Source organism: Gordionus sp. m RMFG-2023, chromosome 3 (assembly GCF_954871325.1).
Source record: "Gordionus sp. m RMFG-2023 chromosome 3, tfGorSpeb1-WG-v2, whole genome shotgun sequence".
Taxonomy (NCBI): domain Eukaryota; kingdom Metazoa; phylum Nematomorpha; class Gordioida; order Chordodea; family Parachordodidae; genus Gordionus; species Gordionus sp. m RMFG-2023.
In genome coordinates, this window is record NC_088777.1 from 49,721,340 (window position 1) to 49,732,385 (window position 11,046).

The 11,046-nt window shown below is 29.4% G+C and overlaps 1 long non-coding RNA gene across 1 annotated transcript; it reads left to right on the forward strand.

Annotated features, from left to right (window-relative positions):
- The first annotated feature begins 9,387 nt into the window (after nucleotides 1-9,387).
- LOC135927497 (uncharacterized) lies at nucleotides 9,388-10,243 on the forward strand. The gene is made up of 3 exons (XR_010572101.1): nucleotides 9,388-9,519; nucleotides 9,558-9,646; nucleotides 9,968-10,243. It is a non-coding gene; the product is annotated as an uncharacterized LOC135927497 (long non-coding RNA).
- Nucleotides 10,244-11,046: the final 803 nt, after the last annotated feature.

An 11,046-nucleotide genomic window follows, 5' to 3' on the forward strand; every position in this document is an offset into this window, starting at 1 on the left:
ATTCACATTTTTTTTTAGATGTATAAAAGAGTACAAAATTTGGCGGATCCTTAAAGATAGTCAAATTATGGCGTCACTGAGCTCTTTGCGCCGCTCCGTATTCCCGTTTCCGCTTGCTCGGGTCTAATTTAAAGGATAAATGTATAACTTGACAACTATATATACTTTTATAAAATTATAAAACCTTCTAAAAGTGGTTATTCGTTGCGTGACCTGAAATGCCTTTCCCAGGGTGTCAAATAAATTGGACGGTTCAGTTCAATGTTCTTAGTTTAAAATTTTAAAACGGTTCAGCTCACTTCCGGTTATTTTTAACGAATTTATATCTGTTAGTTCCGTGTTTTTTTTTTAAAAAATATAAATTTCGGGTTTAAAAAAAATTTAATCTTATTTTGTTAGCACCCAATGATGTAAATAATAATATTTAAAAAAATATAAAGAAAATAAGTATGAATATATTATTATTCTTGCATTAAGAAAAGTGTTGTTAAAAGTCTCGATTTCTATAAAAATGGCTAGCTCGATAATTTAGCTACAAAATTTTACGCAACATCTAGAGATTTTTGCTCGTAGATGACAGATCTGAAATTTCCAAAATTTCTTTTCTTTCTCTTTCTTTCTTTCTTTCTTTCTTTCTTTCTTTCTTTCTTTCTTATTTTAGGCAAAAAAAACAAAGCCCCGAGATTTCAGTAAAATTTGATCAAAAGTAGAAAAATTATCAAAGATTTAGATGGTGGAAGAATTCTCGTAAATGAAGGATTATTTTAAAAAATAGAATTTTTATTTTTAGCATGCCCCACACAGGATGCGTGAACAAATTTTACCTAAAATTCCCAAAGTTTTTTGTAAAAAAAAAAATATTTTGTGTTTATTATGCACAAAAAATTCTTTCCGGAAAACAAAAAAAAATTATTTAAAAGATTTTTTTAGATATTCTTATAATTTTGAATTTTGTCATGATTTTTTTTTTTCAAAAATGTAGCTCGCTATAAGATACTTTAAATAAAAAATTAGTCGCTAAAGTTACTTTTTACTTAACTTTAGAAATATTTTTTTACGAATCTTTATTCCCACATAAAAAATATGGCTAAAATTTGTAAATAGTTACATTAATTTAATAATTTTTTTATTTGCATTATCAAATAATAATAACAATTCCATATCCCCAAGTCTAGAGTGACGATCCGAAAGTATATTTATGGCTAAATAATCGTATAACACGCACTTGAGGGTAATATAGTATTAAATTCAATACACAAATTTTTTACATAAGAAAAATTATCTATAGGTGGCCTTTCAGCTCTGGCTAGGGTCAATCTAAATTTATACTAGTAATAGTTAGAATAAAAATTATTTAGGGGATAAGTGGATGGCCATGTTTGCCAACTGCCCAGGCCACCATCTTTTAACTTTTTATCTTATTGAACTAATTTCTATCAAAATTGGTTAAAATGGTGAATGAAGTGAAATAGGTATTTAGCATGTTTAGATAAAATTTTTAAATATATAAATAGTTGAGTGCTGTTTAACATCCAGATAATAGTTTGTAAAATAGTGTCATTAATTAGATGAGTCTGATGATAAAATGAGATATTAATATTAATTATTTATTTCAATTTTTAATTTATATAATATAATTCTTGAATAATATCTTATATGGCCAGTTGAAACATACCATGTCTGGAGCCTGACCAGAAAAATTAACCAACACAAAAATTCATCTAGCTTAAAAAATTATTGTAGATAGCTTTGATTCAAATTTTGAATGTTAAAGATAAAGGATTTGGGCTTCACATTGATATTATATTTGTTTGATATATTACCTCTTAAATGTATTTCCAAGTTGAAACTACCATGTTTATCTTACAACGAAAATTTATATCCTATCTTTATTTTTTCATCGGGATTAGAATATATTGCGAATTTTCCATATTATCTTCATTTTCCATGAGAGTCGATATAATTTGTGCTAAGATAAGATTTCAATATCAATCTCTATTTTCCGACATTTTAAAATGAAAACTAGATTTATAATAAAGCATATTTTTTTTTAAATTTTAAATAATTTCAAAATTATTAAATTAAATAATAAGACTATGATTTAATAAATATTTATGTTTATTTATTATACATAAAATTGAAAGTAGCGAAGTAGCGGGTTACTTAGTAGCGAGCTACCGCTATCGCTACAGCTACCGCTACAGCTACCGCTACAGCTACCGCTACAGCTACCGCTACAGCTATTGCTACAGCTATTGCTACAGCTATTGCTACAGCTATTGCTACAGCTACCGCTACAGCTATCGCTACAGCTACCGCTACAGCTATCGCTACAGCTACCGCTACAGCTATCGCTACAGCTACCGCTACAGCTATCGCTACAGCTACCGCTACAGCTATCGCTACAGCTACCGCTACAGCTATCGCTACAGCTACCGCTACAGCTATCGCTACAGCTACCGCTACAGCTATCGCTACAGCTACCGCTACAGCTATCGCTACAGCTACCGCTACAGCTATCGCTACAGCTACCGCTACAGCTATCGCTACAGCTACCGCTACAGCTATCGCTACAGCTACCGCTACAGCTATCGCTACAGCTACCGCTACAGCTACCGCTACAGCTATCGCTACAGCTACCGCTACAGCTATCGCTACAGCTACCGCTACAGCTATCGCTACAGCTACCGCTACAGCTATCGCTACAGCTACCGCTACAGCTACCGCTACAGCTACCGCTACAGCTACAGCTACAGCTACCGCTACAGCTACCGCTACAGCTACAGCTACCGCTACAGCTACCGCTACAGCTACCGCTACCGCTACAGCTACCGTTACAGCTACAGCTACCGCTACAGCTACCGCTACAGCTACCGCTACCGCTACAGCTACCGCTACCGCTACAGCTACCGCTACAGCTACCGCTACAGCTACCGCTACAGCTACCGCTACAGCTACCGCTACAGCTACCGCTACAGCTACCGCTACAGCTACCGCTACAGCTACCGCTACAGCTACCGCTACAGCTACCGCTACAGCTACCGCTACAGCTACCGCTACAGCTACCGCTACAGCTACCGCTACAGCTACCGCTACAGCTACCGCTACAGCTACCGCTACAGCTACCGCTACAGCTACCGCTACAGCTACCGCTACAGCTACCGCTACAGCTACCGCTACAGCTACCGCTACAGCTACCGCTACAGCTACCGCTACAGCTATTTATCTTTTTAAAATAGTAGCGCGCACAACCGTTACTGCTAAAAAAGTAACTAGTTACTTGTATCGCTCACAACACTGATTTCATTCCTATATTTTATATCAAACAATTCTCTATTCGGAACATATATTTTCAAATTCTAATTCCAAAAAGAAAAACGAAGAGCGCAGCGACGCCCTAAGAAAGAGAATAGAAGAGAAGAGAAGAGAAGAGAGAGAGAAGAGAAGAGAAGAGAAGAGAAGAGAAGAGAAGAGAAGAAAGATTGAACATAAATTTTTTCGACAAATTATTTTAATTTTTTTTTATTGATTGTTAAAAAAAATACAATTTTAAATTAATATTTTTTTTCTTCTCTTTTTATGTTTTTTTAAATTTTTTAATGATTTCCAAATAATATTTATATATTTTTATCAATATTTAAGTACAGCTTTTACTTAGAAAAAGATTTTTAAAAAAAGTGAACCATGACCGAGACGAAAGTTCTAAATAAACGATCATTGAAGAAAAAGTATTCGTATATGGTGACTATAGAGGACAGCGAAAGCGTGTCAAATATGAGCGGGGACGGGGAATCGACGAATGACAAGGAAGCGAAAAATGAAAATATTGTAGGGAGATTCGCGGGAAAAAAATGTCAAGAATCTGAGGGCCCCATCGATAAAGGTGATCGAGACGACGCAGATAACATTAGAATCACCAGAAAAATTTTATTAAAGTCTATGAAAGAACCATCTAGCGGGAAAAACGCGGTTGAGGTGATGAAAGATATCGTGGTTGACGAGAATTCTAGGGAGAAAAATCCAAGTGGGAAATCTTCCGACGCGCGAACACATCAAGATGAGATCGATAAATTGAACGATGCGACGAATTTAAAGACGATTGCGTCGAACAAAGAAGCCCTTGACAAAGGTGTCAACATAAACGGCTATTACACAAACGATATCCGATCTAATTTACTTCAAGGTATACCCGAGAAGAGGGATGATAAAAGATTGGATACACCAATTCGGAATAATAAACCTATAAATAAAGGTCCCGCCATTGAAAATCGATCAAGAAATGAAAGCAACCAGGAGCAAAATAGAAGGAACGCCATTCATATAAACTCCGATAAAGATCGAAATATGAAAAATTGTGCCCATTTATTCAGGAGCGATGGTGAGAGAAATAAAATTTGCAGCGATCATTCGACAGTTGGTAAAATAGAACCTTGTAGGAATTATTCCATCCTTCGTAACCAAAACAAGGATGCTTCGTCTAATTCTAAATCTAAATCTAGAGATTCCAGTAGCTCCTCAAAGCATGCCAGCTTTTGTTATAATTACTCAGGCAACCAACCGAAGGCATCCGATGGGGAAACTTTGCAAGAAGAGATAGATAATTTGAACGAGTTGGCGGCTAATTTTAAAACAATCAAGTCTAACGGAAAGGCCCTCGACAAAGGATTTAACATAAATGGCTATCGCAGAAATGTTCAACCTAATTTACCCAACAAAGAAGTCTCCGATAAGAATCATCGTATGCCTAGGGTTCATAAAATATTAGATATGCCAATCAAATATAAACCTATCAATAAAGGTCCAGCCAGTGAAAATCGATCACGAAGTGGAAGCGATGAGCAAAATCATAATAATCCCAAAAAATTTTATTTTAGCAAACATCAAAACGGAAACAAAATCGCGGGAACTAAAATTTACAATGATTGTTCGAAATTTGGTGGAATGGCACCTTTTATGAATACTTCCCCCTTTCATGATCAACTAGAGGATTCTTCATCTAATTCTGTATCCGACTCCGATAGACATTTCAGCAGTTCTTCAAGGCACACCGAGGAGAATGCTTTCGTTATTACTCACCTTGGCAACGAACCAAATATGATCAAGGAAATCAAGAATATTGAAGTTAAAAACAGCAGTGATGACAGGCTAAAAAATCATAAAAATATGAAACAGAGAAATAGTGATTCCAAGATAAAAGAACAGATTTTGAGCGATTTCATGAATACTCGCGTTGAAAATAGGTACAAACAAAAAAATGCTTCTTTGAATAAGATATCGAGTGCATCGGATTTAGATTCGTCTTTCACAGATGATGACCAATCAGAAAACGATGACGTCGGAAACATGGCCAATAAGATAAAAGATTCGAAATCGATAACCAATCCAAATAGGGATTATTTTCCCTCTTTTGGAAGTTCTTCATATGGCGAGATGGAAGGCGATGGGGACTCTGCTAAAGTTGCCTTGATCGATAAAATATCCAAGCTGAAGGAAGAAAATAATTATTTAATGGAAGACATCAAAGAATTAAGGTCCAAGTTTAGCAAAATTATTCTGGAATAATTATGTTTTAAATAATACTTAATCACTTGTACCACCCGATATTTGATTTGATGTGCTGGTGTTATTGATAAAAAAAAATTATTCGAAATAGATTATGTTTTTCAATAATATCTCATATTAATATATATTATACATATGATAGTATAATTATTAAAAATTACAACTGTATTTAAATTATAATAAAAATGCGTTCTCGATTATCAAGAGCAATCAATTCCACCAATAGACAAATCTTGAGATCTAAAAGTTATGTAAGGGATTCGAAAATACAAATATATATATCTCAGCTGTCTCAAAAAAATAAATCTTCACGTTTCGAAAATCTATACCTCTATTAATGATATCATATAATAATTACCTAGACTGACGATGCATTCATACTAATGTATTTGAAAGCGTCGTTAACTGCAAATCAGCTGGACCCGCCATTTTAGTAACCCGTAAAGTCATTTGTTAAAAACTACTATTAAATCGATAACTTGCTTCCTTTATTATCTCGATGATCGGGCAATTCTTTAAATAAAGTTTGCGTTAGGACATAGAAATAAATTGGCCTTTCGTTTTAAAATTTTTAATAATGATATGGATAACCAAAATGGCGTCCCCAGCTGTTTTCCATTTGATGTACCCTTTTAACGAATGCATCGTCAGTCTAGGTATTATTATATGTCATTGCCCCGATTAGGGTTAATTTTTTTTACAAACGACCCCATTAAGATCTCAGCCAAATTAATATTATGTAAGCCTCGAAATTCGCCAGAAGTCGTAATCTCTCTGCCATCTTTGAGCAAAATCTCGAGAACTTATACATAATATTAGTTTTGGCTATAAATCAAATTTAATCATTTAAAAAAAAATATATATATATATAAAATATATTAAAGGATAAGATTATGATTTCTATTTTTTTTTATTATGAAGGATCTCACAGATAAACGATAAGCAGAAAATTAAATTTGTTTTGATGTTTTGGAACATGGGTAATTATCTCAGCTTTATATTATAGATAAACGAGATCCCATAAATGAATATCCTATACTTAGGGGGTACGCTTTGAACTACTCAGCTGCTCCGTATAGATGAAACTTTGATTATTGACTAATAAATAAAAACTGTTTATATTACTAACATATAAAATTTATAAAATTGAAGAAAAGTAAAACTATTATTTTTTTATTTGTTTTATTTCTCTTTTTCATATCATATATATAACATTTTTACAAAAATAAAATTTGAATAAATATAAAAAGGTTAACTTAAAGTAAAATTAAAATGAAAATATAATTTGAAAGTAAATCTAAAATAAAGGTATAATATAAATAATATACGTTACGATTTATAAAACTAAAATAAAGACATAATATTAATAACACAGTTAAGATTTATAAAACTAAAATAAAGATAGAATATGAATAACACATTATAATTTATATTATTCAACAAAAATAGAATTTATTATATAATTTAATATGTTATGAAGATAATCTAATCTCACACTGTATATTAAACGATCTAACCACATACTAATATATTTATCTAATAAATGTATTATATATTCATTAAAAGTATTTAGCGGAATATTTTCTAAATTCTATTTATTTTTTTCCTTTTAAATCTTAAAAATATAGACAAAATTATAATTTGATAATTTTTTAATGGGAAAAATAATTTATTCCTATTAATTCTGCTTCATTATTTTCCTTGATATTTCTGTTGTTTGGGTATTTGAAAAAATGATAACCAATCGACTTCGGAATATATATTCAAATATTTATAACTCTATTCTAGTATATTCACGAATTTATTCGATTAATTGAAAAATTAATATTAAATATTTACGAATAAGTTTGAATATTACTAAAATATAGAAAAAATGAATTAGTTAGAATAAAACTTTATCTAATATCTTAGGGTTACTAATAATTAGTGTGGTTAATCAGTTGGTTTTACACGACCACGACCCTGGTTTTTGGTCAAAAAAATTAAATAGAACCAACCCAACCAAATGGGTTGATCCGAATCCCACCCGCGCTCCTACCCGAGCACCGACTAAAAATTATTTCTTAAATTAGAGACTTACGATATAATATTGTTGCAGAAAATTGGGTTATAGAAAATTGTGGGGAGATAAAAAAGGCCTATGGATCATAAATTACAAATATCAATATATAGAAATTCAGCATTTTTATTTTAGATTATCCTGAAAATAAAATATTTACAAATATGTTTCAATTATTTTCTCACATTAAAGGAATTAAATATATACCTTCGTTAACATATTCTATCAAAATAGTGAAAATCTCAGAATAAATATCAAATTAAGGTATATGTCTGATTCAAATAGATTTCTGATGAGTTCATCATCAAATAAAAGGAATTTCTGTTTAATCTATCACTCTTGTCGGGTCGTAGGAATGGTAGTTTTAAATACAGTTTATTTAAAATAATAAGAGTACATTCATTTTCACTAACGCAATTCAGATAAAGACATTATTCTATATTGAGAAAATACAAAATAATTTTTTAAAATAAAATTGAAAAAAAAATTTATTTTAAAGTTTTATACTTCTGTTAACCAGGTTTATAATGAGATATTTAAAATCTGAATAATGATCAATATATTTAAATTAGGAATAAGTAAAAATCTTAGCATATTTTAAAAATATCATCTAGGGGAGACTGGGGTTAGGTAAACCGTGGGGCTTGGCAAACCATTTAATATTATTTTATAATTATAAACACTAGAAGGTTAAAATTTTATCCTAATATAGATTTTATTAGTTTACATCTATAGACAAAAAATTTTTTGAAATGATTAATTATTAAAAATTTTATTTAAGAAATAAAATTTTGATGAAATTTTCTAAAGATGACAGAATTTTAATTTTTATTAAAATATATATTCATTTATATATAAATTAAATTTTATAGCAAAGTTTAAACACTCTTCTATAATTTGGGAAAATTTTATGAATATTTATTATGTCTATATAGTATTTCAATCATGATTAGTAAATTTAGAGCTAGCGGGGCTTGCTAAACCATACATGTCAATCCATTTCAATAATTTTTTTTAGCAATTATTACATTATTCGATATGGTCCGAAAATATAAATCCAAAAAAATTAATATAGGAGAATCATTTAATATTGATAATTATTTAAAAGTATATTAAAATTTAATGAATTAATATTATAATTGTAATTAGGCTATTAGGGTATATGAAAATTGTAAATCAACAAGGAAGACTAGCCAAATTACAGGTAAATTTATCTACATTATCTGTCTTATTTTTAAGATATAATCACAATAATTTTATGTAATTTTTAAACAATATAATCAATTTTTAGCAATATTTAATAATAGAAATTATGTAAATATTTTTATTAAATGTAATTTATAAATGATCTTATATTTTAGATTGATTACAATTTAGATGAAATATAGTATTATTGTATTAATTTTATGTAATTCTTAAACAATAAAATCAATTTTTAGCAATATTTAATAATAGAAATTATGTAAATATTTTTATTAAATGTAATTTATAAATGATCTTATATTTTAGATTGATTACAATTTAGATGAAGTATAGTATTATTGTATTAATTTTATGTAATTCTCAAACATTAAAATCAAATTTTAGCAATATTTAATAATAGAGAATATGCTAATAAAATCTAAATGGTAATGGTAAAGAGATTATCATTTTTAAATTTTATGTTCTTAAATGTTAAGCTTATAATTAAATAATTATATATTTTACTTGACATTTTTATTTTAGGTATTCCTAGATCAAACTTTATGAGATATTATAAGAGATATCAAGAAAGTGGCATACTTACTAGTGTAGGACAAAATAATAAAAAGAGGATATTCACAGAAGAAGAAGAGGGAGATATAACTAAATATCTGATTCAATCTAACCAAATTTTTTATGGCCTTTCAATTAAAAAGGTATAGTTTATTCTTCATTATTTTATATTGTTTTTTAGATAAAAATATTAGCCTACCAAATGGCAGTAAATATGAAGAAAAAATTTCCTAAATCTTGGAAGGACAATTCAATGGCTGGCCATGACTGGTATTTAGGATTTATGTCAAGAAATTTTACTCTCTCCTTAAGATCCCCTGAAGCTACAAGTATGGCTAGGGCAACTGGATTTAATGAAGAAAATGTTCTATACTTTTTTGATTTATATAAAAGTTTATTAAATGATTTGTTAAGTAAATGTTTACATTTAATATTTAGGAATATTAGATGAACATAAAAATATTTTAAATACTAATAGAAACTTAGATATATGTAATGATACTCCATCTACATCTTATGTTCATTTAGATAATATTCCTGGACCATCGTGCAATTTATCAATATCCTTGCCTCATCCCAAAAAGGAAAGAGTCAAGAGAGTTAAAAGGAGAGCAGAGATATTTACATCATCTCCTTATAAAAAGAAATTAATTGAGAAAGAAAAGAAAATAATGGAAAAAGAAAATATTAACAAGAGAAAAATAGTGAAAAAAATTATTCACAAAGATATTTGTGTTTGTTGTAAGCTGGAATATATCAAACATCATAATGGTGAAGAGTGGTACCAGTGCAGAATGTGCCACGAATGAGCACATGGTACATGTGCTAATTTTGATAAATTTTTTATATGTCCAAAATGTGTATTAAATTAACCAAAATTAATTTCAATTTTTATATATAATTAGCTTCAATTTATATGTATTATGATATTTTTAACAATAAAAGAATAAAATTATAGTATATGTATCATTATTAATAAATAAAAATACATTTCAATTTATTATGGCCTAAAAAAACTATTGGTTTAGGAAGCCCCTTGAAGTGGTTTGCCTCACCCCGCTATTGGGGCTTGTTGGGAAAATTTACGACTTTTACAAAAAATAAAATTTCAAAAAAATGATTATATTCTAGAATTTTTTTATAAGGAACCTTTATAGAATATAGTTTTAGGTATCCAATCATATATTGCTTTTTATATTATCTAAAAAACCCCAGGAGCTATAAACAATTTTGTAAAAATCGGTTCACCTAACCCCAGTCTCCCCTACTTATGTAAAAGTTTATAATTTAAAAAAAAAACCAAAAAATGGTTTCCAAAATTAAGACTCTTACTTTGCTAGCTGATTTCTTTTATTTTTCTAATTCTCATTCCTTTCATATTTAAAAAAAAAATGATTAAAAATATTTGTCATCTTATTTGATACTCTTTAATAAAGAAAAAGATTTCAACAAATTGTTTTAAATGAGCTTTTAATTCTTCTGACTAAATATAAATGGTTTATCTAAACACAGAAGTATAGATATATATATATTTCTCCAATAATTTTGCAAAATAAACTCTTTTAATGCGAACATTAATTAAATATGTATTATAATTAGTACTGTAAAGTAAGTTGATGGGAATAATGTCGCTACTAACAGCACTACCTTTTTTTGAGGAAAAGGTGAGT